At 42.3% G+C, this 26,599-nt stretch overlaps 1 protein-coding gene across 2 annotated transcripts in view; it reads right to left on the reverse strand.

The window, feature by feature from the left end:
- LOC309806948 (ubiquitin-conjugating enzyme E2 E2) overlaps positions 1–26,599 on the reverse strand; it is a 357,479-nt gene that overhangs the window by 127,887 nt on the left and 202,993 nt on the right. Inside the window, exon 4 of one of the 2 annotated variants that reach the window (XR_014294465.1) lies at positions 14,445–14,572. The exons of the other annotated variant lie outside the window; for it this stretch is intronic. The gene's annotated coding sequence lies outside the window, so the exon portion shown is untranslated. The remainder of the gene's footprint in view (positions 1–14,444; positions 14,573–26,599) is intronic. 2 annotated transcript variants of the gene reach the window in all.

Raw genomic sequence — 26,599 nt, forward strand, 5'->3', positions numbered from 1 at the left:
TGGGTTTGGAGTTCCATTTACAGTGGTGGTGCTGGATTTACAGGGGGTCATCTAGATTGTTTCTCCAGCCCTCCTGAATATGGCACACATTTTAAGAAAGCAACCTTGGGCCAACTCTACAGTTGATAGCCTTGAAACTGTTTCAACTTAGACTAACAGAGGCAGTGTACGGCTGTGGACAGACATGAAATCTAGTGCTTGTACAACTGGTTTTCCCCTTCTACCAATCACTGCTGTGAGAGCCTCAGTTTCATGAAAATAGTAAAACCCATCAGTAGTTTTCTGTGGAAATTAAAGTATTTTGTGAATTACATAATATTGTAAGAATTTCCAGCACCTAAAACAATAGGCTATGTTCATGTGGACACAGTACATGGTCAAAAGATGGATGAATGTAATGATTCCTTGATATAGTAACTTAGTAATTAAGCATGCTGTTTTGTTCAGGTATTTGCTTCCCCTTGGAATGTCCTTCACCGCTTTCACTTCCTTCAGCCTAGGCATGTCCAAATTTTTATGATCCTTTAAGGCCAAGCTCAAAAACCACCTCTTCCAAAATCACTCCAATGATAACCTTGATGGAAAGAAATCTCTCCTTCCTGTAATTACCAAAGAGCTTTGTATTATCCTCATCCTCCTTATATTATTTTTCTATATATTTAATCTCCTCTGATTATATATCAATAAAGATTATAGCATGCTGTCAAACATCTCATTAATCCTAATAATAGTAATAATAATAAGAAGCTCTAGAGGGCTTATTTTATTTTATTTATTTTTTTTTTTTAAATTTTATTTTATTTTATTTTTTTGCTTTATAACAAATTTAATCAGTTATACATATACATATGTTTCCATATCCCCTCCCTTTTGCGTCTCCCTCCCACCCTCCCTATCCCACCCCTCCAGGAGGTCACAAAGTACCAAGCTGATCTCCCTGTGCTATGCGGCTGCTTCCCACTAGCTATTTACCTCACGTTTGGTAGTGTATATATGTCCATGCCGCTCTTTCACTTTGTCACAGCTTACCCTTCCCCCTCCCCATATCCTCAAGTCCATTCTCTAGTAGGTCTGTGTCTTTATTCCTGTCTTACCCCTATGTTCTTCATGACATTTTTTTTTCTTAAATTCCATATATATGTGTTAGCATACAGTATTTGTCTTTCTCTTTCTGACTTACTTCACTCTGTATGACAGACTCTAGGTCTATCCACCTCATTACAAATAGCTCAATTTCATTTCTTTTTATGGCTGAGTAATATTCCATTGTATATATGTGCCACATCTTCTTTATCCATTCATCCGATGATGGACACTTAGGTTGTTTCCATCTCCGGGCTATTGTAAATAGGGCTGCTATGAACATTTTGGTACATGTCTCTTTTTGAATTATGGTTTTCTCAGGGTATATGCCCAGTAGTGGGATTGCTGGGTCATATGGTAGTTCTATTTGTAGTTTTTTAAGGAACCTCCATACCGTTCTCCATAGCGGCTGTACCAATTCACATTCCCACCAGCAGTGCAAGAGTGTTCCCTTTTTTCCACACCCTCTCCAGCATTTATTGTTTCTAGATTTTTTGATGATGGCCATTCTGACTGGTGTGAGATGATATCTCATTGTAGTTTTGATTTGCATTTCTCTAATGAGTAAAGATGTTGAGCATCCTTTCATGTGTTTGTTGGCAGTCTGTATATCTTCTGTGGAGAAATGTCTATTTAGGCCTTCTGCCCATTTTTGGATTGGGTTGTTTGGTTTTTTGTTATTGAGCTGCATGAACTGCTTATAAATTTTGGAGATTAATCCTTTGTCAGTTGCTTCATTTGCAAATATTTTCTCCCATTCTGAGGGTTGTCTTTTGGTCTTGTTTATGGTTTCCTTTGCTGTGCAAAAGCTTTTAAGTTTCATTAGGTCCCATGTGTTTATTTTTGTCTTTATTTCCATTTCTCTAGGAGGTGGGTCAAAAAGGATCTTGCTGTGATTTATGTCATAGAGTGTTCTGCCTATGTTTTCCTCTAAGAGTTTGATAGTGTCTGGCCTTACATTTAGGTCTTTAATCCATTTTGAGCTTATTTTTGTGTATGGTGTTAGGGAATGATCTAATCTCATACTTTTACATGTCCCTATCCAGTTTTCCCAGCACCACTTATTGAAGAGACTGTCCTTTCTCCACTGTACATTCCTGCCTCCTTTATCAAAGATAAGGTGACCATATGTCCGTGGGTTTAACTCTGGGCTTTCTATCCTGTTCCATTGATCTATCTTTCTGTTTTTGTGCCAGTACCATACTGTCTTGATTACTGTAGCTTTGTAGTATAGTCTGAAGTCAGGGAGCCTGATTCCTCCAGCTCCATTTTTCGTTCTCAAGATTGCTTTGGCTATTCGGGGTCTTTTGTGTTTCCATACAAATTGTGAAATTTTTTGTTCTAGTTCTGTGAAAAATGCCAGTGGTAGTTTGATAGGGATTGCATTGAACCTGTAGATTGCTTTGGGTAGTAGAGTCATTTTCACAATGTTGATTCTTCCAATCCAAGAACATGGTACATCTCTCCATCTATTTGTATCATCTTTAATTTCTTTCATCAGTGTCTTATAATTTTCTGCATACAGGTCTTTTGTCTCCTTAGGTAGGTTTATTCCTAGATATTTTATTCTTTTTGTTGCAATGGTAAATGGGAGTGTTTCCTTGATTTCTCTTTCAGATTTTTCATCATCAGTATATAGGAATGCCAGAGATTTCTGTGCATTAATTTTGTATCCTGCAACTTTACCAAATTCATTGATTAACTCTAGTAGTTTTCTGGTAGCATCTTTAGGATTCTCTATGTATAGTATCATGTCATCTGCAAACAGTGACAGCTTTACTTCTTCTTTTCCAATTTGGATTCCTTTTATTTCCTTTTCTTCTCTGATTGCTGTGGCTAAAACTTCCAAAACTAGGTTGAATAAGAGTGGTGAAAGTGGGCAACCTTGTCTAGTTCCTGATCTTAGTGGAAATGGTTTCAGTTTTTCACCATTGAGGACGATGCTGGCTGTGGGTTTGTCATATATGGCCTTTATTATGTTGAGGAAAGTTCCCTCTATGCCTACTTTCTGCAGGGTTTTTATCATAAATGGGTGTTGAATTTTGTCGAAAGCTTTCTCTGCATCTATTGAGATGATCATATGGTTTTTCTCCTTCAGTTTGTTAATATGGTGTATCACGTTGATTGATTTGCGTACATTGAAGAATCCTTGCATTCCTGGAATAAACCCCACTTGATCATGGTGTATGATCCTTTTAATGTGCTGTTGGATTCTGTTTGCTAGTATTTTGTTGAGGATTTTTGCATCTATGTTCATCAGTGATATTGGCCTGTAGTTTTCTTTCTTTGTGACATCCTTGCCTGGTTTTGGTATCAAGGTGATGGTGGCCTCGTAGAATGAGTTTGGGAGTGTTCCTCCCTCTGCTATATTTTGGAAGAGTTTCAGAAGGACAGGTGTTAGCTCTTCTCTAAATGCTTGATAGAATTCGCCTGTGAAGCCATCTGGTCCTGGGCTTTTGTTTGTTGGAAGATTTTTTATCACAGTTTCAATTTCAGTGCTTGTGATTGGTCTGTTCATATTTTCTATTTCTTCCTGATTCAGTCTTGGCAGGTTGTGCATTTCTAAGAATTTGTCCATTTCTTCCAGGTTGTCCACTTTATTGGCATAGAGTTGCTTATAGTAATCTCTCATGATCTTTTTTATTTCTGTAGTGTCAGTTGTTACTTCTCCTTTTTCATTTCTAATTCTATTGATTTGAGTCTTCTCCCTTTTTTTCTTGATGAGTCTGGCTAATGGTTTATCAATTTTGTTTATCTTCTCAAAGAACCAGCTTTTAGTTTTATTGATCTTTGCTATCGTTTCCTTCATTTCTTTTTCATTTATTTCTGATCTGATTTTTATGATTTCTTTCCTTCTGCTAACTTTGGGATGTTTTTGTTCTTCTTTCTCTAATTGCTTTAGGTGCAAGGTTAGGTTGTTTATTCGAGATGTTTCCTGTTTCTTAAGGTGGGATTGTATTGCTATAAACTTCCCTCTTAGAACTGCTTTTGCTGCATCCCATAGGTTTTGGGTCGTCGTGTCTCCATTGTCATTTGTTTCTAGGTATTTTTTAATTTCCTCTTTGATTTCTTCAGTGATCACTTCGTTATTAAGTAGTGTATTGTTTAGCCTCCATGTGTTTGTATTTTTTACAGCTCTTTTCCTGTAATTGATATCTAGCCTCATAGCATTGTGGTCGGAAAAGATACTTGATACAATTTCAATTTTCTTAAATTTACCAAGGCTTGATTTGTGACCCAAGATATGATCTATCCTGGAGAATGTTCCATGAGCACTTGAGAAAAATGTGTATTCTGTTGTTTTTGGATGGAATGTCCTATAAATATCAATTAAGTCCATCTTGTTTAATGTATCATTTAAAGCTTGTGTTTCCTTATTTATTTTCATTTTGGATGATCTGTCCATTGGTGAAAGTGGGGTGTTAAAGTCCCCTACTATGAGTGTGTTACTGTCGATTTCTCCTTTTATGGCTGTTAGTATTTGCCTTATGTATTGAGGTGCTCCTATGTTGGGTGCATAAATATTTACAATTGTTATATCTTCTTCTTGGATCGATCCCTTGATCATTATGTAGTGTCCTTCTTTGTCTCTTCTAGTAGTCCTTATTTTAAAGTCTATTTTGTCTGATATGAGAATTGCTACTCCAGCTTTCTTTTGGTTTCCATTTGCATGGAATATCTTTTTCCATCCCCTTACTTTCAGTCTGTATGGGTCTCTTGTAGACAGCATATAGATGGGTCTTGTTTTTGTATCCATTCAGCCACTCTGTGTCTTTTGGTGGGAGCATTTAGTCCATTTACATTTAAGGTAATTATCGATATGTATGTTCCTATTCCCATTTTCTTAATTGTTTTGGGTTCATTATTGTAGGTCTTTTACTTCTGTTGTGTTTCTTGCCTAGAGAAGTTCCTTTAGCATTTGTTGTAAAGCTGGTTTGGTGGTGCTGAACTCTCTCAGCTTTTGCTTGTCTGTAAACGTTTTAATTTCTCCATCAAATCTGAATGAGATCCTTGCTGGGTAGAGTAATCTTGGTTGCAGGTTTTTCTCCTTCATCACTTTAAGTATGTCCTGCCACTCCCTTCTGGCTTGTAGAGTTTCTGCTGAGAGATCAGCTGTTATCCTGATGGGGATTCCCTTGTGTGTTATTTGTTGTTTTTGCCTTGCTGCTTTTAATATGATTTCTTTGTGTTTAATTTTTGACAGTTTGATTAATATGTGTCTTGGCGTATTTCTCCTTGGATTTATTCTGTATGGGACTCTCTGTGCCTCCTGGACTTGATTAACTATTTCCTTTCCCATATTAGGGAAGTTTTCAACTATAATTTCTTCAAATATTTTCTCAGTCCCTTTCTTTTTCTCTTCTTCTTCTGGAACCCCTATAATTCGAATGTTGGTGCGTTTAATGTTGTCCCAGAGGTCTCTGAGACTGTCCTCTGTTCTTTTCATTCTTTTTTCTTTATTTTGCTCTGCAGCAGTTATTTCCACTATTTTATCTTCCACCTCACTTATCCGTTCTTCTGCCTCAGTTATTCTGCTATTGATCCCATCTAGAGTATTTTTTATTTCATGTATTGTGTTTTTAATCGATGCTTGATTCATCTTTAGTTCTTCTAGGTCCTTGTTAACTCTTTCTTGCATTTTGTCTATTCTATTTCCAAGATTTTGGATCTGGGAAATAGAATCTTGGATCATCTTTACCATCATTATTCTGAATTCTTTTTCAGGTAGAGTGCCTATTACCTCTTCATTTGTTAGGTCTGGTGGGTTTTTATCTTGCTCCTTCTCCTGCTGTGTGTTTTTCTGTCTTCTCATTTTGCTTATGTTACTGTGTTTGGGGTCTCCTTTTTGCAGGCTGCAGTTTCGTAGTTCCTGTTGTTTTTGGTGTCTGTCCCCAGTGGCTAAGGTTGGTTTAGTGGGTTGTGTAGGCTTCCTGGTGGAGGGGACTAGTGCCTGTGTTCTGGTGGATGAGGCTGGATCTTGTCTTTCTGGTGGGCAGGTCCACGTCTGGTGGTGTGTTTTGGGGTGTCTGTGGACTTTTTATGATTTTAGGCCACCTCTCTGCTAATGGGTGGCGTTGTGTTCCTGTCTTGCTAGTTGTTTGGCTTAGGGTGTCCAGCACTGTAGCCTGCTGGTCGTTGAGTGAAGCTGGGTGCTGGTGTTGAGATGGAGATCTCTGGAAGATTTTCGCCGTTTGATATTATGTGGAGCTGGGAGGTCTCTTGTGGACCAGTGTCCTGAAGTTGGCTCTCCCACCTCAGAGGCACAGCACTGACTCCGGGCTCCTCAATTTGGGATGATGTGTTGTCTATTCATGTATTCCACAGATGCAGGGTACATCAAGTTGATTGTGGAGCTTTAATCCGCTGCTTCTGAGGCTGCTGGGAGAGGTTTCCCTTTCTCTTCTTTGTTCTCACAGCTCCTGGGTCTCAGCTTTGGATTTGGCCCCGCCTCTGCGTGTAGGTCGCTGGAGGGCGTCTGTTCTTCGCTCAGATAGGACAGGGTTAAAGGAGCAGCCTCTTCGGGGACTCTGGCTCACTCAGGCCAGGAGGGAGGGAGGGGCACGGAGTGCGGGGCGAGCCTGCAGCGGCAGAGGTCGGCGTGACGTTGCACCAGCCCGAGGCGCGCCGTGCGTTCTCCCAGGGAAGCCGCCCCTGGATCCCAGGACCCCGGCAGTGGCGGGCTGCACAGGCTCCCGGAAGGGCGGTGTGGGCAGTGACCTGCGCTCGCACACAGGCTTCTTGGCGGCGGCAGCAGCAGGCCCAGCGTCCCACGCCCGTCACTGGGCTCCGCGCTTTCAGTCGCGACTCGCGCCCGTCTGTGGAGCCCCTTTAAGCAGCGCTCTTAATCCCCTCTCCTCGCGCACCAGGAAACCAAGAGGGAAGAAAAAGTCTCTTGCCTCTTCGGCAGCTCCAGAGTTTTCCCGGACTCCCTCCCGGCTAGCTGTGGCACATTAGCCCCCTTCAGGCTGAGTTCTCGCCACCAGCCCCAGTCCTCTCCCTGCGCTCTGACCGAAGCTCGAGCCTCAGCTTCCAGCACTGCGTGCCCCGGCGGGCGAGCAGACAAGCCTCTCGGGCTGGTGAGTGCCGCTCGGCACCGATCCTCTGTGCGGGAATCTCTCCACTTTGCCCTACCCAGGTATGTGGGGAGTTTCTTGCCTTTTGGGAGGTCTGGGGTCTTCTGCCAGCGTTCAGTAGGTGTTCTGTAGGAGTTGTTCCACGTGTAGCTGTATTTCTGGTGTATCCGTGGGGAGGAAGGTGATCTCCGCGTCTTACTCTTCCGCCATCTTACCCGGAAGTCTGCGGACGTTCTTTCTAGAGGGCTTATTATACACCAAAAATCATATACAGTAAGTCCCCTACATATGAACAAGTTCCGTTCCAAGAGCACGCTCATAAGGCCAATTTGTTCTTAAGTCCAACAAAATTAGCCTAGGTACCCAACTAACACAATCAGCTATATCGTACTGTACTGTTAATAGTTTTATAATACTTTTCACACAACTAATATGTAAAAAGCAAAGAAACAAAAAATAAAGAAAACATTTTTAATCTTACAGTGCAGAACCTTGAAAAGAACAGTAGTGCAGTACAGCAGCTGGTATCCAGGGGCTGGCATCGAGGGAACAGCAGGAAGAGTTACTGACCGGAGGAGGGAGGGGAGGTGGGAGATGGCAGAGCTGAAGGATCGACAGCAATAGGGGACGGAGGGCAAGCTGCAATGTCACTCAGTCCTGACGCTGATGGCACAGGTTCTGGTTCCTTGCTGGATTCAATTCTATCTACTCTCTTGAAAAAACGATCCAGTGATGTCTGGGTAGTAGCTCTTTTTTTCTCGTCATAGATGACGTGGTAGCACTGGGTTGCATTCTGAGCAGCTGCTGCAGCCTCCGTGTACCGTTCTACGTTCAGGTCCCGTACCTCAAAAACTTACAGTGCCGCCTCAAATAAAGAAAATCCCCTGCCATTTCCTGCATCGTGAATCCCTTCGGTTCTTCAGTTACTTCTTCTTCCTCTTGCCTCTCTTCGTCCTTTCTCTGGGCCTCCAATTCCATCAGGTCTTCATTAGTAAGCCCCACACTTGCATCTTTGAAAACTCGCAACTTGAAGGTTTGTATGTAGGGGGCTTACTGTAGAGTTTGAGAGCGTTTTATATAACCTACGAGGTAGGTACCACTACCACTTTATAGATGAGGAAACAGGAGACAGAGATGGTAGGGCCAGGGGTCCAGCCTGAACACTAAGCTAAACCACCCGCATCCTGCGCGGCAGGCCAAGAAGGCATATTGACCATCAGGTCATCTAGGTGGTTGTGATTTGGCAGAGACCCGAACCCAGGTCTTCTGACTTCAACTCCAGCGTTTTCTGAAGCGCTTTACCCGTATCTCTGGCTTTTACACTGACTCCAACTGTGTGCCAAAGGACCTCCGAGAGGCAGCTCAGCAGCTCAAAGTGCCCACCAGTCACAGCTGGTCCAAATCATAAAATAACTCGGGAAGTGTCACCAACTGGGTTGCTGCTGCCCAGCACTGCCATGAAGGTGACAGCCAGCTTAGTCACTAACCTCCCTGCCAGGAAGTTGGAGATACACACCTGACCCCCACCCAAACTCACAGGATTTGAAACCAAGGGGGATAAAAACCTTTTAGCCAGCAGTCCCCAATCTTTTTGGCACCACGGACTAGTTTCATGGAAGACAGTTTTTCCACGGACCGGGGAGTGGGGAGGAGATGGTATGGGGATGATTCAAGCACATTACATTTATTGTGCACTTTATTTCTATTATTATTACATTGTAAAATATAATGAAATAATTATACAACTCATCATAATGCTGACAGGAGGCGGAGCTCAGGCGGTAATGCGAGAGATGGGGAGCGGCTGTAAATACAGATGAAGCTTCGCTCGCTCGCCCGCCGCTCCCCTCCTGCCGTGTGGCCTGGTTCCTAACACGCCATGGAACAATACCGGTCCATGGCCTGGGGGTTAGGGACCCCTGCTTTTAGCTATTCAGAATGAAATTATTTAGCACAAAGTAAACTTTATATTTTCTTCTTTTCCTTGTGACCATTTAAAACTAACAAAATTATTTGATTCGTTATACAGAAAAGATGCTCAGAGAAGGGGGCTTCATTCTGGTCTGTGGTTTTCCCAGATCACAGAAGTTCTGAGGAATACAGAATTAAGATAGGCAAAGTAGCTCTTTGCTAGCAGACCTTCTTCAGAAACTTCCCTTACAACCTACAATGGCTGAGGCACGGATAACTGGCTCACGTGCTGAGTTTGCGCAGCAGCCCTCAGAGCAATAGAAGGGTTCGTACAGAGGCCCTGGGGGTGTTTATGTAGCTCCCCTACTGTAAAACAGCATCTGCTTTTTTTTTTTCCTCCTCATCTTTCAGTTCATGTGTATGTTGCTTCATAATCGTGCGTGCATCTGTAAACACGTTATGGTTCTTTTAGCACTCACTTATTTTCTCACGCTCAGAAGCCTGAGCAGAACTAAAATGTATCAGTTAAGCAACCTTTAATGGCAGCTGAACTAATTCTGAGTGTAACTCAGCTACATGCCTTGGTGACAAGGTTTGCTCTTAGCGTCTCTCATCTTTCGTAGCCACGTCTGAGCAGAGTGCTTATGAAAGAAAACAATTCACTTGGTTCTAGATAACTGAAGGATGAAAAATAAATTTCAAGAACAAGAGTCCCAGGAGCCCAGGCTGGCCTTTATGGAACTTCCCATGGTTAGATGTGTTTATTAAAAAAACAAAAAAGTGCTGGCAGGCTTTGAAAACATAACAGGGGTCAATAACTTGTGAGCACACACACAATCTGTGCTTAGTTTCAATGTCTGTGGCACCACAATGAAGGCAGGAGAGATCTAGTTCATGCCACCGCTTGCGAAAGATGAGCTGGAGTCTGAGTTATTAAACCAGCCTGTACATAAAACACAGGCGACTCATGATTACCTTACTTTTTGATTTACTCCTATTGACTTGACTTGTTTGGCAGACGCAAAAGGCACTTCCGGGACATCCCTGGTGGTCCAGTGGTTAAGACTCTGAGCCCCAATGCAGGGGGCCCGGGTTCGATCCCTGGTCAGGGAACTAGATCCCACATGCATGCTGCAACTAGGAGTTCGCGTGCCACAACTAAGGAGCACGCCAGCCGCAACTGAGACCCGGCGTAAGCAAAAAAAAAAAAAAAGGCACCTCCTATTGGCGTTTAAGTTGGCACTGAGTTCAGCTAGGTAGCCGAATTGCTTAATTTCAGCTCTGTTGACAGTTCTGTCCCTCGACGTACTCTGCACGCCGGGAAGCCTTTTGGAAAGCCAACGTTTCAGGTCTCCCAGAAAGAGGAGAGAGCAAAACCTGCAGTCAGCTGTTTCTTGGCAGGGATAGGCCTGACTATGGCAGAAAGCTAGGACAAGCCTAGTGAGCTCTTAGACTTCTTTGGAAACAAGTCCCCACCCTTGACTTGAGGGAATCTCTGACACATCCATCAAGGAGCAAAGCACACTGCCACATGGAACCCAAGCAGACCAAAAATGTTCCTAACATCTCCTGTGCAATGTGAAGAATCTGAGATCAACTGCAGCGAGATGAGTAAATACACTGTACGGCTTAAAGGGAGGTAGGCTTTTCTTTTAGTGTTTGCATTTTATGCAGTTTAAGAAGCTTGGCACCTTAAGACTTTCACATAGTTCAAATACAGCTTGAAAAGCACTGTTATTCTAGGTGTGTTTACACGGCATTATTTCTCATGTAAGCATACCCGCACATCACTCGAAAGTGAAAGGCAGCTGTCAGATGACCCTGGCAGCAGGCAGGGGCATGGGCTATGCTCTCTGGTTTACGAGGTGACAATTCTCCTTGTCCTTATGTAGGCGAAGGCGCTAGCGTTCCTCCTATCACATCTGCTTGCTAGCTTCCTCTAGCTTATGACTCTGTTGTCTTAGGCTTTCTGAGGATTTATTCCATAGTTTCTGTTTTAAAGTTCTCTGAGACTAAAGAAGACACGAGGTAGAACATGAGGCTTAAATCAGATTTCAGAGGGCAGATGGAAAGCGCTCAGATAGGAGATGCCCTTAAAGGTCTAACCCAGCTCTCAGCTTTTAAAACAGGGACTCCTTTCATGGGTAGCACCATTTCAAATAAACCATTCTTTTTCAAGGCTTTTCATTCTTCTAATATAATAAACTCTTTCTAATAATCTGCTATAAATAACTAATAAACATACCATACGAAAGAAGTAAATTATTACATGTAAGTACTACAAAGTTTTAAAAAATCAGTTACAAAGTATTAAAATCAATCAAATTTAAGAGCAGCTAATTAGCATCGAAAAAGCTCATTTGCTTATAAAAAATCCAAATAATACAAAACTGAGGAAAGTAAAACACTGTTGCTTAGTCTTCCCATTAAGTTGCGTTAGCCTATGATTCTAACAGGTACCTGAACTTAGCATCAGAATTTTACACAATCTGCAAATATCTCAGAAATGCTGCTTCCCTACTGTGAAACTCAAGAGTACAGAAAACTGTTTCTTTCAGGTTATTTTACGGCAGGCGTCTGAGTTATCTGCTTTCCGTCATTTATCTTCTGTGAGAGCAACTCTGGAGAAGCTCAGGAAAAGGGTCCTCATGGTATTATTAACATCTTAAAACTTAAGAGGTGCTTCCTGGGCCAGTGTGCAAACACACCCTGGAAAGAAAGCTGTGACACTGTGCCCCTAGAAGAAAGCTCTGTCAGTTGCCGACAATCAGGAAAACCCATAATTAAAATTTTAATTATTATTTGCTTTGTAAAGTGGCTTACGTGCAATATCTTGATTTATACTCTATTAGGATCTTCAGTGATTTCCCTTCCAGACTCAGAAAGGCTTATAAATGGATTTTTTAAATCCCCAAACTACCAGTTCTAGTCATCTAAAATTTGTACCATTTTTAAAAAATTTCTTTTTTCTTCCAGTTTAATTGAGATATAATTGACATACTGCACTGTATAAGTTTAAGGTGGGCAGCATAATGACTTGACTTACATACACCATGGAATGATGATCACAATAAGTTTAAAGAACATCCATCCTCTCTTACATTACAAAATTAAAGAAATAGAAAAAAATGTTTTTCCTTGTGATGAGAACTCTTAGGATTTAGCCTCTTAACAACTTTCATATATAATGTATTTGTACTGTTTATAAATGAGAAGTGAACACGAAGAAAGAGAAAGTATGCTAAAACTTTAATCTTGGGTTTCTTTTGTTGTTGTTAATACTTTGGGTATTTATTCTGCTGAACTTCTTTTAAACCATATTCACACCAACCCTCTCTTTAAAAATGGGTTAAAGATATAAAGTGTTTTCACTTTTGCTCACAATGAAAAGTAACAATCAAAGATCTAGAATTTAATGTACAGGAAAAACAGCATTAACAGGCATATGACAAAACAAAGCACTGTGATAGGAAAGTGGTAAAATAACACTGTGATAATAAAATACTATGCCACAAATTACTCTAGGTTCCTTAAAAATTTAGTCTTATAACAACTTTGTCTTTATGAGAAAACCAACCACATCCACTCCCCCCTGCCCTTTAGATATTGCTCTCTCTTTTTTTTTTCATTCCTAGCCACTGTCTTAATGAAACATACATCAATTTTTTGAAACCCCACTAACACAGACATTTCTTGTCAAGAGAATATGAACATATTCCTCATAAAAATAATGAACCACTGTATAAACAATAAAATCTAAATCACTGTAACACAAAGCAATACTTCTATGTTTTTCAAGTTGTATAAGTAATTTATTACCGCATTACTTTATTTTAGATTTCTTATAGTGGAAAGGTTGCTTGCTACATTGATAGCAGAGAGAACACAACTTATACTGCATAATCAAGATTCCTTAAGAGGTAACACAGTTTAGTGGTTAAAAGACTGACTTGTTAGGTTCAAATTCTGGTTCTGCCACTGCCCAGCTAAGTAACCTTGGCTGAATTACTGTGTATTCCCTGCCTCAGCTTCCTCACCTGTAAAACTGTGATAATAGTATCTCTCCGGGATATTCTGAAGTTGCCATGTTGTGAAACTTATGTAAGTGCTACCCACTGCTGATCTGATGATTCTTATTTTGGATGCATACACAGCTATGTTAACAAACATAAATAGATGGCATGAGAAAATATGATGTAAGCAATTTTTAAAAATAAACTTTAAGAAATTTTAGAATAGTTTTAGAGCTATAGAAAATCTGCACAGATAGTACAGAGAGTCCCCATATACCCCGCACATAATTTCCCTTATTCACATCTTACGGTGTAAGCAATTTTTAATGACAGCCCAATAATGGAAGGACATTTACTACAGTAGTTAAAACTACACATTTAATTAACCTGTAATCTCAATAACCCACCTATCAGAACCAAACTTTGAAACTTCTAAGTGCTGTATTATATAATGAGTACACGCTGAATTTAATGTTTTGGTAATAGCACTGCACTTAACTGTACTAATGTAGGCTATTTTATAGTCTCATTTAAAAAGGAATAATAAAATGGGAAAGTTATTTTACTGTGTGTGATTACTTCTCTCTATATATTGAAGTTGCAAATTAAAACGTGTGAAGAAGAAAATAAAGCTGGGATATTTAAACAGATTACTTCATAATTTTAAGATTGAATTTCTCAAGATCATAAAGTAATTAAAGCTACATAAGGGCAATATGGGTGAATACATTTTGAGATGAGAAGTTTTAACTTAAGGATTTTCTGACTATCAGAGAATCACATCTACAATAATGCATATAATACAAGGAAAATTTTTCTGGGTTATTAAGGGAATAGAGGTAGAGAGGTCCACCTGTAGAATGTTCAAAGACAGCTCAGGCCCATGGCGTTAAGTGTAGGCACGTTCACTGTCCAATTTAGCAGCCACTAGTCATACAAGGAGAATTGAATTTAAATTAATTAAAATTAAATTAAGTTAAAAATTAAATTCCTCGGTCGCACTACATTTCAAGCACTCAGTAGCCGCATGTGGTTAGCGGTTACTGTATTGGAAAGTGCAGCTGTGGAACATTTCCACCACTGCAGAAAGTTCCATGGAACAGAACTGCTCAGATAGCCACAGACTGTTTCACTAATCACGCGTAAGCTGAGTCTCAACCAAGAGCCCTCACCTCCTAACCAAACAATTTCTATTAAACTTGCCAAAATGAAGCAAAGGGACCCAAAGGAGGCTCACATCTCGTTTTCTGAAATGTTTAAGGGGATGAAAGGGAAGAGGGTCTGGCTAATTCTCACATCAGACAAACGGCCACCAAGAAATGGAAAACGTGCTGAGGTCCTCAGAGCCGTGGGCTGTACTCACGTGGTGGGGTGGCAGGGGCCAGCGGCCAAGGGGACTCCTCTTCGGGGGTACATGTCCTCACTAGGGGAGGGGCCCCCATATGGGGCCTTCGCACTGGTGGGACCTTCCCCATTATGGGGCTGGGGTTCCTGCCAGTGAAAAATGGGAAATTTCACTGTTAGCCAGCTTTGAGTCTTTCCCTATGTGAGATATTAAAAATGCTGCTTACTGGATTATCCAGTTAATTCAAAACAGGGTTATATGAGATAAATTCTCAGAACTGATTAACCACGACGTGTGATGATTCTCCCTGCCCCTCAGTCTCCCAGGGAAAATAACCAGCAGCGGGACTGCAACTGTTCAAATCTTAGATCTAGTCACATACCAAAAAGATTAGATTGAACCAGACAACAGCTTTCCCAATCAAGATAAAAGATAAGGATAATTGCTTTTTAATTATCAGTGATGGGCAGTGGTGGAAAGAGAAAATGGAATCAGATGTAATAAAAACCTCACAAAATTCCACGGCTCCTTATTCTCACCCCATGCAAACGTCTAAAATGAGAGTTTAAAATGAGAAGCAAATGCTTGAATTCCATGCACTTACTTCTCCTGACCGTTTTGTGATTGGGAGTGATTAATGGTGATCAAATGGTCAAAACAAGGATCTGTTGCTGTTTTTTCAAACAAATTTTAAGAAATCCATGTAAGCAGTTTGTTGATGCCTAATATGTGGCTAACAATAAAAATCCCCCGTGAACGCTTTCATGCACAAAATGTTTTCTACTGGTGCGAGATGAGCATTTTCATGGTTTTAGCTGTAACACGCACACTTAAGGTGGAATATTTCTACTGACATTCTGAAACGGGAAGAATTACCCTAAATTTCTCCAGTTCAAACTCCTTCTGCCTGTATATTTTACAATGGCATACTTTAGGGCAGTAAGGTCAGAGGCCCATATTAATAAAATACTATGGATTCCTCTGGATAATGGATAACATCACACTTCTAAAAAGCACTGAAAATGAGACAGGCTGGGACCTGGGACCTGGGACCCTTTGCTGCAGTGCTTGCACCTGGAAAAACGTTTCCTCCAGCAACAAAATACAAAGTAAATATAAGGGACTAAATATAGCTGCGTGCATGCACAGTTGGGGCAAATTATGGACAAGAAGATACAAAAAGACCAGAAAAAAACCCAACTGCCACTTCTGAAGAGCGGGGAGCAAAAGCAGGGCACTGCACATGCCCCCTGCACTCACCATCACCAAAGGGGTGGGCAGACCACCTAAGCCACACCTCTGGCCCCACCCCCAGACACATCCCTACCCTCACCCCACATAAGGAACCAGCTCGCCCCCCTTGGGGAGCGAGCAAGCAAGGGAACGTTTTACTTGTTTCTGATCCCCTCTGCTGCAGCAGGGGCCCCAATAAAGCCTTGCCTGAACTTCTTGTCTGGCCTCTGATCCATTTCTTTTGATTAAGGAAGCCAAGATCTCTGGTCAGTAACAAAAAGATGAGAAAATTTCAGTTTGTGGTGAACTCTGAGATGCAAACAGGACTTGTGCACTGAAACACAAGATTTTTCCTACCAGGTACCACAGATGGTGGTTCTGCCAGATTTGCTTCTCCTAATCTCTTGAGTTGCAGCTTTCCCCTCTAATCTCTTATAATTACCTGTGCTCCCAGACAGCAATCAGAGGTCAGGTTACTACAAAGTACACTTCTCTGTCTGTCCTACAGTGAGAATGGGGGATGGAGAAGGGAATCGTAAGCAGGAAAAGTTACTTTACATAAAATTAGATGATATATTTGAATATAAATTATAGACCTAAAAGAGAAATTATAAACCTTCTAATTCATAACAGAAATGCCTTTCAGATAGTTGGAAGGTATCTAGAATCTAAGTACTTAATGTAAGTTTGAATCTTTCCCATAACAGGAACTAACATCCTTCTTGATTAGTTTCTTATCTGTACCCTTATGGCAGGCCCTGCATAAAAGTATTAATTTAGTAGAACATTTCCTAATTGTATTCAACATCTTAACTGTAGTGAGTAAATTAGGTTTAGCTGCTGCGGCAAAGTACAGTTGTAGAAATTTAAATTTAGACACAAGCAGTATGAAAAGCAGTTCCAGAGTATATGGTCAAACAAAAACACTGACATAAATATCAAAGTCTACATCAAACATCAAAGGCACGCCTGCCTTTCAGGAGCTGACCAAAGTTCCCAGGAGTGGGATTGGAATGCTTCACTGCCAGAGCTTCATTCTAAAAAGATTATGAGGTCACTGACCCGGACAGTCTCAATCAAAATGAAATTCTGCTAGATTTCCTGTCTACCCAGAAACACCCTGATAGTCTCAGATCAAAACTTCTTCACAATAGGCTTATCCATTAGAAAAAAAAAAAAAAACTGCCTTAAAGAGAATGCTTTTTAAGAACAGAAACTTATCACAGGGAACTCTACTCTGTGTTCTGTAATGACCTATATGGGAAAAGAATCTGAAAAAGAATGGATATATGTATATGTATAACTGAATCACTTTGCTGTACACCTGAAACGAACACAACATTGTGAATCAACTGTACTCCAATATAAAATAGAAATTAAATTAAAAAAATAGAAACCTATTCTTCCAAATGATACTCACTTTGCTATATAGTCCAAGTTTTCCTGTAACCTTTCTTCCAAGTCACACCATGCTAAAACAGGACAGCAGTGCCTAAAACTACAGAGAATGTTCTGTTCTGAATTGTGAAAGAAAATTATTCTTCATAAAGCTGAGGCTAGCTGAAGCGGCCACACACGGTACTGCTGGTTCCCTTTCCCAAAGACAGCTGGTGGAGAGGGCCTGACACCCTGACCCCTACATCCAGCTGCAAGGCTGCCCTGGAGAAAGAAATGCCTCTTTCTAATTCACACTAGAGGCCATATATGTTAACAGAGGCCCCTGAAGACCACTGTATATAATATCACATTTCACTGACTCTAAAATGATGATGAGCTCTTACTCGGAACCACTAAGAAACTTAAAAATTGCCAAATTAAACTATAACTGATTTCTTATCACAGAAGAATCATACTTATTGCATGGGCTCTCATGATAAGGAGAACATGATATATGCTAATCTTTTTATTTGTGCTCAAGAGTGATATTATGGAAGCCCAAAAAATGGATTATTAGAACTTCTTCACGTTCAGATTTCAAATCTTCTGCCTCACTTTTCAGCTCCAAGATGACTGTTTGACCACAAAACATGGCCCTTTGTGTCATCAACAGCCTTGCTGATGCAGTGTGTCTTGACTGTTGCTCTAGCACTGTCCTTGGAATTTTCTTCTGAGCTGCTGACACCCTTCTCACAAGTTTTTGTTTGCTTGCTTTTTGTTTTTTTGGGTTTTTTTTTTTTTTTTGTATGCACAGGCAATAACAACTAAACTCACAACAGCTACCCGGCCCAAAGCAATTGATATTAGAAATGTTAAAACATGGTTGGGGAGGGCTTCTGAGAATCGCTAAGCTAGAGATGGGGCTCCTGAGGCCAGGGTTCTCCACTGCTTTGTCCCGTCCACCGAACAATTCACTCATTCCTCAAATAGTTATTAAGCTCCTAGTATGTGACTCAGGTACCAAGTTAGGGAGAGAGCAGAGTGCAAAGCAGGGAAGGACACTCCCCTCAAGGACCTTAGGAAGAGACTGGCATTAATTGAAAAACACAGAAGATTAATACAAAGCTACAATTATTTTAAGTCATGCAGAGAAGAGGCACATGGCACCATAGTAACATATGACTGATGTACCCTCGTCAGGAAGGTCAGGGAATACCTAAGGAAAGAGGGGAGGGAGAAATACATCAGGCAGAGAAAAGAGCGTGTGTAACACGGAAGAGAGCAAAGAACTTTTCTGCACGGATAACCGTGCCCTGCGGAAAGGACTCCAGACTTTTTGAGGACTATTACATCAGGGCTCCAAACCATACCAATACTGGGGAATCTTAAACGCCATTGTGTCCCGGTTCGAATGGGGCCTTATGGGGGCGAGGGAGCGACTGGAGTGATTTCTTGACTTCAAGTGTGTAACTGGGAGACCCTCAGATGGGTCTCTGATATGGGGAGTAAGTGTCATTTGGGTGTGGAGGACTGAGTAGAAGCCTCTGGAACTTTCCGGCGCAAGTGTATTCCTCACTCAAGATGGTAACTCAACGGCAATGCCGTGTATGCTGGGAAGAACTGCAGAGATGGGAACACTACCAAAGCCTCAGAGAGGAGGAGCAGTGGTCCCTCCTTACACCGCCTTTTCTGTACTTCTAATGACCCTGCAGGAAAAAAAACGATGGGCCACTGTAAGCTAAAAGTGCTGGAAATCCCGAATAGTACTTGTTATGCCAGATGTGATATTATACAGCTTCTGGCACTGGGTACCCAGCTATTTATGTGAATATGGCAATTACCATCCATGGGTAGAGACAGGCTACTTACTCCCTTGTCTGCTGGTGATGTGAACTCTCCCGATCTCCCTCAAAACTTAGTCTGCAGGGACCCGGACCATCTTGACTTTCCACAGTACGTGACTCTAGTCCACTATACAGAGGACCACATGTTAACTGGAGCAAGAAATGGAAAGCACCCTAGTGGGCCTAGCGAGACACGAACACCACACAGCACAAACATTAAGAGGGCACACTGCTTACGTTTTTAAGAAGCCTAGGGCTCCAGGACGGGCTGAGAACCTCCTCTCTAAGGTAAAGAACAGGTTGCTTCTTTCGACATCTACTGCGAAGAAAAAGGTGGGCCTCTTTGGATTCTGGAGTATGCACATTCCATACTTTATAATACTGTTTGGACCCATTTATCAGAGACTTGGCGGCTGCCAGTTTCAAGAGTGACCCGAGCTATCGAGAAGACTTTTGCGGCACATCTAGACAATGATGGATCTGGGGGTGCAGACCTATCCTCGATGGCTAAGGAGTGCCAAGAGAGAAGTCACGCTGTAGACCCCTGGGGTTCTGGGGCAGAGAACAACGTTCCGTTTAAAACCCAGCCCCTAGTACATTATGGGGCCCAGGGCCTTGACATACCCAACCATGGTCAACAAATGGCCCTGACATAAAGTTAGATGGGCAAAGAAAAAACCCACTCTATGATGGAAATGGCTTATCTGGGATTAGGCCCAAGTACATTCAGAGGGCACAAGGAAATTACATTTATAGGTGACCCAGACCCCCATACGATGGGTGTCTCTGTTTCATGATCAATAGACAGAGAAAACAGGAATTCAGACAGAGCCCCAAGTGACCTGGTGCTACACCGCAGTGCCATTCAGCAGTGGACCCGAGGGGCCGTGGGAAGGAAGTGTGGCAGGTGAGGACACAGAGCAGCCCTGGGCACTCATGCCACGTGGGCGGAGGGAAGGCCTGGGCTACAGACACACCCTGACTCCGGGGCAGCAGCGAACGGACAGCTTGTCAGGGGCCTAGGGAACAACAGGGACAGATGATGTGCTGAGGAGGTCTGGGAAGGATGGATGCAGGTGGCACAGGTCAGGTGCTTTCTGTGCTTCAGGCTAATGCCCACCAGGAAGCATCCCCCAAAATGTCAACATGTGTGCTGTCAAACGTCAACAAAAGGTGGACAGGACGAGTCATTCTAGGGCCGTCAGCCAGCCTCCCGCTCAGGCCAGCAAAGAGTTGATACCATGGGCCTGTGAAGAGAGTGGCAGAGGCTCTTCCTCTCACCGATGCTGGGAAAGTTACTGCAACCGCTACACGTCTCACCTGCCAGCCACAGACACTGATACCAAGCCCTGGATACGGCATCATTACTCAAGAAGACCCATCACTGACTTGGTGTAAGATTAGTTCCGTGGGAAGGGGCAATGATTTGTCTTTACCACAGTGTTTGGCTTCCAGCTCCCAATACTTTTGCTGCCACCACTGTCCCTGGGCTTATAAAATAACTGATTTCTCGATAGGCTATTCCACAAAACACCACCTTAGGCCAAGGCACCCATTTTATAACAAAGGAAATGTGACAATGGGTCCATAACCTTAGAATCCACCGGTCTGACAATGACTCATCCTCAAAGCTGGCCCAACAGGCAGGGAGAGTGGTCTACTAAAAAGTAACCCAAGAGGCATCTTAGGATAACTTCCTGCGGAGTTGGAGCCCTGCCCTCCAGGATGTGGTATAGGTATTGAAGCAATGGCTTCAGTATCTGCTCTGTATTACCGAGAGCGACAATACTCAGGTCTGGTAACCAAAGGATGAAAACAGGATTGGTCTTTGTCATCATCAATCCCAGGGACCCACTTGCAAAATTTGTGTTTCCCATCCACGCAACGCTCGTATTTGCCAAGTTAGAAGTCCTGATTCCTAGGCAGGAGTGGGGGACGATTGTTTCCTCCAGGGGACATGCAAAAGTTCCAATAAACTTGAAGCTCTGACCATCTCCTGGTCATTCTGGACTCCTCGTGTCAATACACCAGCAGAAAACAGGCAGTCAGGTGACTGCTGGGGATGTTCCATCCTGATATCACGAGCAGCCAAGACTACGGCTACACAGTGAGGGAGGAGAGGATGTCTCCAGAACTTGAGGGATTCATCAGGGTATGTCTAGGTGCTTCCACAGCCAGTGGTAACCATAAATGGGAAATTTCAGCACTTATGGCTCAACAGCAACAAGGCAACCAAGGGCTCAGACAACTGAGGGAAGAAGGTCTGGGTCATCTCAGCAGGCCAGCAATTCAAATCAGGCCAATTTGCTACCGGTGAAGGAAACCTGGACCGGGTGATGGATCGTGATGCTGAGTCTCCAGGTGAGCTGCAGCAGTGGAAACTGTAGTTTGTTTCTCCTCTTGCCTCCAGGCTCTGGTATGTGATTTCAGCAGGGCTTCCCCTTAAAGGGGACTCAGGTACTGCCTGCACTTGGATCTCTGGTCACTGGGAGGAAGTAAGGGCATCTCACTCTCGCAAAAGCAGAGGCCCCATGTCGTAGTATGGAAGCGATGGTGACTGGCATGGGTGGGTCTGAGCGGTAAAGGGGCAGATCATCCTGGAGCCCTGGATGTACCATTTGAGGTTCTCGCACCCTCTCCTGTCTTGTTTCAGCTGCTTCATCAGTACTGGTGTCCCTGGGTATAGTCTGACAGTCCCTGCTCATGCCTGGGGGCAGTTCTTGCCTCTCACTCCATGGCTTCTGAGTTGACATGGCTTTGGATCCACACTTTCACACCACCCATGAACTACCTGGGGGTGTGGAGGAGGTAATACATTGGAGGGAAACCTTTGACCAGTGGGGGACAGGCAGCAGGGGAAAAACTCTTCTTCCCTTCTCCTCTCACAATGCATAATCTTAGGACACAGTTCAGAGGATGCCTTGGCTTATGATCTTATAGGATTGGGCTGTCCCAGTAGCTTACACACGTATGCGCTCTCCCTCCCACCAAACTACACTCTCTTGGTCCCTCTCCCTCCTGGGATGCTATCCCCCGATGAAGGAACGGCACACAGCTTGCTGCTTCAGGCTGTCTTTCTGGGGAACCTAAGCTAAGATGAACTGCATAGGAGTGGTGTCTTTATGATCTGTCCACTAGGTCATTCATTCCTCTGGTGCTCAGAGGTGGTAAGTGAAGCCACAGGCAGAGCTTAGATCACGCAGAGAGGGAGACAGAGTGAGAAGAAAAGAGGGCCTAACACGTGGCCCATCAATGGCCTTAAGGATAATGGCTAGAACAGAAGATGGGCACTGGCCAGAGAGGTGGGTGAAAAACTGGCAAGTACTGATATTTCCACGAGGGGGTTTACTAGGGCATGGAGAAAATCTATCATCTGGGAATTCCTGGGCAGTCAGTGGTTAGGACTCTGTGCTTTCACTGCCAACGGTCCGGGTTCGATCTCTGGTTGGGGAACTAAGATCCCACAAGCCCCATGGCCAGAAAAAAAAAGAAAAAAAGAAAGAAAAAAAATTCTATATCTAAGGAGCTGTTGCTTTTTAATTATGTTAGATGCTGACTGCTGTGGCTACTTGATATGATGTATTACCAAAGAAAATGAAATAATATGCAAATAAAAGTGTGGTGGAGGAAGTTTTTAAAAACAGGCTGATTCTGATTCAGGCTTAAGTGGATGGATGGTATTCTAACAACTCTAATTCTCTGACAGGCACAATGGCTGCCTGCCAACACCAGGGTGGATTTTGTTTTCATTTGATGCTTCAGAATACCCAACTGACACACCTCCAGGTCAGGTGACTTCAGAGGTTTAAGAGCTGGCCTAAAAACCCCAGCATTTTTACACTAGACTTCAGTCTCCAAACAGTCCATTCTATCTTTAGAATTCTAACTAAAATGTGAGCAGCAAAGGGTTTTGAAAAAAGGCCTCTAGGTGTTTCAAATTTCCTGTGCTTGGTTCAGCAGACTATCGGCCTGTCTAACCATAAACAAGTCTCAGGACTTTTTTTTTTTTTTTTGAGTATAGTTGATTTACAATGCTGTGTTAGTTTCAGGTGTCCAGCAAAGTGATTCAGTTATACATATATCCACTTTTATTAAGATTCTTTTCCTATATAGATTATTACAGAGTATTGAGTAGAGTTCCCCGTGCTATACGGTAGGTCCTTATTAGTTATCTATTTTATATATAGTGGTGTGTGTGTGTTAATCCCAATCTCCCAATTTAACCCCCCTCCCCACTTCCCCCCTTTGGTAGCCATATATTTGTTTTCTATGTCTGTGAGCCTGTTTCTGTTCTGTAAAAAAAGATCATTTGTACCATTTTTTAAAAATCTCAGGACTTAAATACCCAGTTGTACCCCTGCAGGGGTCAACAAGGACCAGTTCTAGGGAGGGCAGGAGAGGAATTGGGGGGGACAAAATGGTAGGAAATGCCTTCCCCCCCACAAATCCAAGTCAAACAATAACTCAATGCTTTATAGTTATTTAATATCTGAAAACTATTCTCCTAAAAGTGAAATTTACCAGTCTAACAGAAATCAACATAGACTGCAATATTTAGTCTGATCTTATTTTTACCCTTTACCTCAGTATCTCACCTAACAGCTCTGTATTTCAAAGCCCTGACAGATTTGTTTGACTGGCATGATCTGTGACCACTTCCTTTCTATCAAGAAATACAGTTTTCTCCTTTTGATGCTAAACTATTTCTGTTCACACAGTATGAACCCTTTGGTCTGTTTAGACTCTGGGGTACAAATGTTAACATGGAGATCATGCGGGTCATTATTTTACATCTTATTAGGTGTTTATTAAAAAAGATAAGAACGTCTAGGATTAATAAATAGAGTTTTTCTGGCTCCATGAGTGGCTCATCTGCATACACTGTTGAGATCAGGCAGGCTTGAAGGCTACCAAAGCTGTGACTGGGCAGGTCACTGAGAGAGCCATGGTACTGGAGTCATATATCTGGCTTGTGGGATGGGGCTGGGATATACAAGTCATTTTGGCTGAAGATGTTAATATACTAAACATGTTAAAATAAAGGTCTATCTTTCCATTTTCAAAAGCTGGTGTCATGGGATGGGGATTGCAAGCTGCTTGAGGGGAGGGGTGAAGACAGCTGCTAAGAGAACAGCCTGGAGAATATTCATTGTAAGAGGGTGTAGCATTCATTCCAGATCCCCAAGGTTCCCTCTCATAATTTCTGGGGTGTTAGAGGCTTTGGGCAGCTGGCCAGCACGAGGGCTCACTTAAAATTCTCATTTCATTTTCCGAACATTGACTCATGAGAATCCCTAACGTAATTCCAGGGTTCAGACCCTGGGGAGGGGTGCCCCTGAGTTTGGCTGTATTTCCTGGCACAGTTGTTATGAGAACATTCTGCATCCCTTTAGTCCCTGGATCCCTGCATCTGGCAAGTCACAATATGTGATAAGGAATTCAGTCACATGGCTTCCTTCTGGAATGTACATTAGGGAACAGAGTTTCTTAGCCACAGAAGTAGCCTATAAAAGCAACGGGTTGTTTAAAAATCACACATAAAAAGCAAAACATCACAAACTCATTGTCAAGAAATAGAAAATATTCCTTTTGATCAACCTGTTTATAAGTGTTGCTGAGTTCTCTCCCCAAACTTTGTACTCTTACCAGATCTCCTTGTTGATGAAAATAATTTGACACTCAATTATTTGGGGACAAATCTAATAATATTCATGTTTTCCTTAAAATGAAGGCAAGAAGAGTTAACAGTGTGGTGTGGTGAGTGTTCAAACATGGGTGCAAAGAAGCTACAAACCTTACAAGAATACTGAGATGTGGTATTGAGAAAATCTGGGGCTCTGGTGGTAAATCTGACAATCATAAAACTACATTCATTCTGATTCTTTGACGGTTTCAATCTGAGTACAACTGAAACCAAATATTTCAATTTATGAATGATGTAAAGTTTTTCTTTTCCATTTACACGTGGGATAGGTCACTTCCACAATAACTAATTTCTTAAGTATTTCAAGAATATATCAAGCGCATGACACATAAACTATAGTGAAAAGGACAATTTTAATACTTTAAATATTACTCAAGTAAAGAGTACACGACTAAGAGCTGAATGGCTTCCCGACACCTGTCACTATGCTGTAAAATTTACTTAGTATCCAAAACTGTACAATTACTTAAAGTGCCTGACACATACAGTTGAGATTTGTCCTTTTTAATTCAAACCTTTTCAAACAAGGAATTTGTGATACCAGAGAAAAGACAAATGTATTATCTAATTTTGAGTACTGCTTCTGCCAATCTTTTGTTCACAGCTTCCACAGGCTCCTAAATGTCTATATAAGAAAGCCCATGTTCTAGTTCTGGTACCCTAAATCCTCCATAATTTGGGGTCCCTCGCTGCAATCTTCCTTCCTCTTGCTCTAGAATGAGGAAATCTTTCTTCTAGACAACCCGAAATCCTGGACCTTGCCCACTCTATGCCTCTACCTGTGCTCTTTCTAAAGCATTCCTGGTACAGCTTTCCTGTTTCTCTCCACTCAAGTCCCATCTGAATCCATTTTAAATGCTTTAAGGGAACCTATATCGGTTCTGTTTGTGGTCCCACAATCTTAGCTCAGAGGCCAGCATGAAATGATGCTCTTCAAACGTCTGTTGAATTAAACAGACTCTACAACCAACTTAAGATCCCATGAACAGTAAGCTCCCCACAGCACCAGCTGGACCATTTCCAGTAACTGATCTTTGGAGTCACTGTGCTCATCCCGCATCCACGGGCCCACGTCGAGAGTTCTTAAACTTGTTGATTTCATAACATCTCTCTGTTTCTTTTTTTTTTTTTTAACATCTTTATTGGAGTATAATTGCTTTACAATGGTGTGTTAGTTTTCTGCTGTATAACAAAGTGAATCAGCTATACATATACATATATCACCATATCTCTTCCCTCTTGCGTCTCCCTCCCATCCTCCCTATCCCACCCCTCTAGGTGGTCACAAAGCACCGAGCTGATCTCCCTGTGCAATGCGGCTGCTTCCCACTAGCTATCTATTTTACATTTGGTAGTATTTATAAGTCCACGCCTCTCTCTGAGTGTTTCTTATACTGATCAAGTAAGTGGTCACCTGTCCAGTGTGTAGAGGACAAGGGTGCTAGGACGCAGAGATGCAGGACCAGCCCTTCTATGAGGACATACACTCAGTGATGATACAAGGAAGATCAAGGTCAGTACTGTGGGAGAAGAACCAAAAGAGCCATGGAAATCCAAAGGAGGAGGATGGGGCGCCTGTCTGCGGGCAACAATCCAGACTCCACAGAGACACAATAATGCTCAAGTCTGCCCTCGCAAGGAAGGTTCTTGTGGTGACTCAGGGCCTCAAGGACTTCTCCCCTTTCTACAGCATTAATGGGTTACGGTACTTCTTTACCCTTAATGATGATGATGATTAGAAACTGACTGTGTTTACTGAGCGCTCACTATACACCAGGGACTCACAATCAGCACTTTACATGTACTGATGCACTGGACTTTCACAACAATCTAACCTATTAACATGTTGCCATTTTACAGATAAGCAGACTGTGGCACAGAGAAATGAAATGTCTTGGGGAAAAAATCTCACAGGTAGTAAGAGGTTGACCTGGGAACCACTGGGCATGGAACAGTCAGCAGGGTCAGCTTTGGGTATAGCATGGTCAAGGGATGTGTCTTTATAGATGATGCCT

The sequence above is a fragment of the Mesoplodon mirus genome (genome assembly GCF_964341445.2).
Source record: "Mesoplodon mirus genome assembly, chromosome: 6".
In the NCBI taxonomy this organism is placed as follows: domain Eukaryota; kingdom Metazoa; phylum Chordata; class Mammalia; order Artiodactyla; family Ziphiidae; genus Mesoplodon; species Mesoplodon mirus.